Source organism: Panicum virgatum, chromosome 4N (genome assembly GCF_016808335.1).
Source record: "Panicum virgatum strain AP13 chromosome 4N, P.virgatum_v5, whole genome shotgun sequence".
Lineage (NCBI taxonomy): Eukaryota > Viridiplantae > Streptophyta > Magnoliopsida > Poales > Poaceae > Panicum > Panicum virgatum.
In genome coordinates, this window is record NC_053148.1 from 36050917 (window position 1) to 36055539 (window position 4623).

Genomic DNA, 4623 nt, shown 5'->3' on the forward strand with positions numbered 1-4623 from the left:
TAGTGGACGTGTACGTGATCTTGATCATGGGAGTATGAAATGAATCTCACTAAGGGTCACAACAATTTGACAAAGCTCAATGAGAAAATAAGTTGCATATCTGGAAAGACTTTTGAAACTTGTAACTCATATGGCTTTGGATAGAAATTTCATATCATTGAGGAACTTTATTTTATTTTTGTATTTTTGAAAACAAATACTTCGGATATCAAGCATCACGTAGGAGAGGATTATAACAACTCTACTTAACCATATCATAGCCCAAAACAACCTAGACTCGATTCTGCTTTTTGCTACCCACAAGTTTCAAGCTTAAGGTTTGAACATTAGCCACCAAACTCAAAACTAGGTAGAGCATAAGGTTGTAACTAGGCATACGAAAGAAATTGATAGAGCAACTATTCATCATCTCAACATAGAAAACTACACATGCTTACTACACATATTAAAAAGCAAATAAATATTTTTAGGTTTTTTAAGTTTTGCAAATTTTTATTTGGTTTTAGTTTTGCAAATTTTTATGGATTTTCTAGGTTTTGCAAATTTTTATTTTGTTTCATGTGAGTTTATGAAAGCGGTAAAGATAGAGCTTGATACAAGTTACCTCTCGTGGGGGGTCCCTCCCCCAAGCTAGCTTCAGGCTCACTGCTGTTCGTTGGGATTAAACCCAGCCCAACGGTAGTAAGCTCTCCACTCCTCCTGTAGCTGTAACTGCTGCTACTCCATGTTGTGGATCCTCTCGCCTGTGTGTCGCTGCCAGTCCTGGGTGGACTAGATGTGCTGGCCCAGCGACTCGTCGATGTTATTGGTGTGGACGTTCAGCTCGTCCAGATGCTGAGTGAGAGAGTTGAACCCTCTGGACGAAGCTGAATGTCGGGCGGTGGGTGGAATCCCACTGGACTGGAACTGATGGACCGGTGCCCTAGGGCCTACCGTGCCCACTCACTGGAGCTCGCACTCTGCCACATCGAACCACCAGCCTCATGTTGATGTGAAGGCTGTATTTGTGGCGGCTGCATCTCTTCCCTTCTGGCCCTGCTTCTCGTAATCCTGCCAGGTAAACCAGAAACACTATGCTGACGGGCTACCTCTTGTGGAATAAGAGGTATGGTTAGCGAACGACAGTTATACAAATGATATCCCGCATTTGGCAACGGAATTTCATTTGAATAACCTAACAAAAAGAAAATCAAGGAATCATTCGGGCCTTTCTTGAGTATGTGGCCTTGAACCAAATAAAACTCATCGATCAAGACACAGTCATCCTCAATGAAAGGAATGGGGTTCCCCTCTAAGATTCCCATGTTTGATACGATGCATGTCACCCAAGAAGTGCACTCAATAAGACCCGTCATTCTGAAATTTGTAAGCCATTGCTTAACCATTGCTCTTGCGGGGGAGACTCGGATCTTGTTGATCATGTTGTATAATATTTTTAACTCATCGTTCCACACTGGTCATGGATCATCTCTTGGAAAGAGAGTGATGGCCACCCACTTGTGCATTAAATGAAGAGTCAGATTATGAATGTCATTGCATAGAGATGCAAACTTGCCATGAACAATTTGACCCGAAATCAATCCCCAAAACTCGTGTCGATCAAAACCGCGGCAAGATTTTTCAAGGGAAACTGGCAAACGGTCACTAAAACCAAGGAGGTGGCTGAAATCTCACCAAGTATAATAGTATTCGAACCCAAAGAATCGAAAACGAACGCCATTAGCCTCCTCCCGTACTGTGCAAAAAAATTGGATGGTGAGGAGACGAGAACCATTCTCCTCAACAGGCACAAAGCCATCTCATCCGACCGCATGCCAAACATTAGCGAAGTCAACGTCCATACCTATTTTCTCGAGGAGGTCCGGGTCGAAGGCTCTAGTATGACCAAAGCTCCGACGCTTGATCATGGCGTAGGCTTGATGTTTGCGATCGCTTCGCAAGTCGAGGTACGGTGCGTCTTCATCATCAATCTCCATGTCCTCAGCTTACGGTTCTACAACTTGCTCCTCCATAAGTTCGTCTTGTTCATCTTGTTCATAGTCCATCATTGTTGGTGTTGGTGTAGGCTCGGGAGAATGACGGAAGCTCGACCCACCCCAAGATTGGGATGAGCTTGACCCCGTCATCTTCTTGAAAGCTCCGAAAATTTTCCGTCCTACACCCTTCATGCTTGCCACAAGAACGAGCGAGAACGAACCAAGAACAACTCAGTTCGGGTTACGTTAGTGAAACGAAAAAGAAACTCGTACCTAAAAGTTGTTCCTCCAAGTGTCTGGTTGTTCTTGCAGCAAAGAAATGAGAAAGAGACATTTCTTGAATTCAAACTTGAGCCAAAATCCAATGAAAACCCGAGCAAGAATTTGTGAGAGGGAGTGAGAGTGAGAGAGTGAGCATGAGAGCTTCACACCCCCTTCTCGGCCTCTATTTAAAGGCTATTTGCAGCATGCACCCAAGGAATGGCCGGCCACAACGGTCATGTAGCCGTTGGAGAAGGTGGGGCCCAGGAGCCGTTGGCCCTGGGTCGACCGACCTGTGGGGTCGGCCAGCCCCAGGGTGGGGCCCCTGGTGCCCCCTTTGGCTAGATTCTCTTTCAACGGTTATATGCTTTGAAACTCTAGTTCATGTTCAGAACTTTGCTCGCAAAGATGTTCAAAGGATTTTGAAACTCAAAAAATATTTTGGTATTTTTATAAAAAGAAAAAGGTGCTAGGAAAAATTCCAGCATGCAGAAAAAATATTTTTGTGCTTTTGTTTTTAAATCATGCAGTGGAGAAAATTCAAAAAGATGGAAAAACCAAATGACAGAAAAATTAAATATGAGATAAGTACCATTTACCTATGGCGAGGACGCGTCATTTAAAGTCCGACGTGCAAGACTCTTCTTCGGCGTTGTTTACCAACGTTCGGCCTGCCCTGGAGAATTGGACGAAGCCGTACTCTCGACCTTCCGCCACATCTTCTTTGATCTTCTTCTTCTGGACGTGTTCGGCTGTGGTTCCGGCTAGGGGAGTGGTTCACCCCAGAGTGCTTGCCCTTCGCTATCCTGATGAATCAGGAAGCGCCGCTCCTCCCTGTGTTTAAACCTGAAGAACATGTCCTCCTTACTGACATGGAATCGGATTTCCGATGTCGATCCTTGCCTTGGCGGCCCTTAGGAATGGTCCCCCAAGTATGAGGTGCATTCCGAGGTCACTCTCCATGTCCATTACCGTAAAGTTGGCAAGGATGAAGGAACCATTAACTCGTACAAGCATATTTTCTACCACCCTCTCAGGGTATCGAGTTGTTGAATCTGCAAGCTGCACGAGAATGGATGTTGGGGAAAGAGCAGGGTACTGAAGTTCTTCGAAGATTACCTTGGGCATTATATTTACACTTGACCCCAGATCGCAAAGGCATTGCTCATAGTGTTTGTCGTAGATCGAGCAGCTGATCATGGGGACCCCTGGATCTTCCTGTACTGCTGCCACTAGGCCATCCCATGAGTCGTTCCTTGGGGGATTATGCCTACCTACATGGTTAGTTTGTGATGACCGCCGAGACGGGTTACCCCATCCAGTGGACACCATGTTGACATTCTCTACGGGAGCCTCGGGTTGCCCCGGGATCTTCCCGTTTTCAACAGCAGGTAAAGAAGCAGGAATTTGTGCATGTTGAGTTTCTATCATTTTATTGAAACTTAACTGGTTTTTAAGTGTTTAAGACAAAGTTTCAATTTTAACACTCAAACTTTCCAGGGTTTTATCATTGGCCAAAAGCTTTTTATTTATATTTTCATTTAATTCTCTTAGGGGAGGTTGGTTCGAATTGAAATTCGAATTGAAATTGGAGTTATATTTGTTACCTCCCTGGAATGGTGGACGCGGCTGGTTCCACCCCTGGCCTCCTTGTGGTGGATGATACCCATTGTTGTTGTTGAGGTATGCGCAGTCTTCACTGGTCTCGGGACAGTCGTTCCCCGAGTGTCCATCGTTGCCGCAGACTTCGCACGTGAAGTGCGAACCCATGGCATAAACGGGAGCCTGGATCTACTGTTGGCTCCCTTCTCCCAACTTCTTGATCAGGAGGTCCAGCTTCGCGACAATCATATCCATCTCCTTGATGGTATGCATGCCCTTCATCCGGGGTTGGAGTCGTTCTTCGCTCCACCCCTGGTTGGAGACCATTTTCTCGACCAAAGCTTTGGCTTTTGTTATGGTCATGTCGAGAAAAGCTCCTCTAGCAGCAGTGTCGATATGGGCTCGAGATGTCATTGTCAGCCCATTATAAAAGCTTTGGAGGACGAGTCATTCGTCCATCCCATCATGAGGACAGGTTGTGATGTATTCTTGCAACCTTTCCCAAGCTTCTGGGATGGATTCCATCCCTGTCTGCTAGAAACTTGATATCTTCCCGCGCAGGGCATTCGTCTTGCCCAGTGGGAAGAACTTTGCTAGGAACGCCTTGGAGCATTTGTCTCAGGTGTCGATGTCTTTTCTCCTTGTAAAACCACTATTTCGCCTTTTCCAATAGGGAAAAGGGAAACAGTCTCAGCTTGACAACATCGGCAGCGGCACCTCGTATCACCACGGTATCGCAGAGCTCCAGAAAATTCTACTAATGTGCGTTAGCGTCCTCATTCGG

The 4623-nt window shown here is 45.7% G+C and overlaps 1 non-coding gene across 1 annotated transcript; it reads left to right on the forward strand.

Moving 5' to 3' along the window:
• The first annotated feature begins 4296 nt into the window (after positions 1-4296).
• On the forward strand, positions 4297-4403 carry LOC120671772. The gene has a single exon (XR_005673860.1). It is a non-coding gene; the product is annotated as a small nucleolar RNA R71 (small nucleolar RNA).
• The last annotated feature ends 220 nt before the right edge of the window (positions 4404-4623 follow it).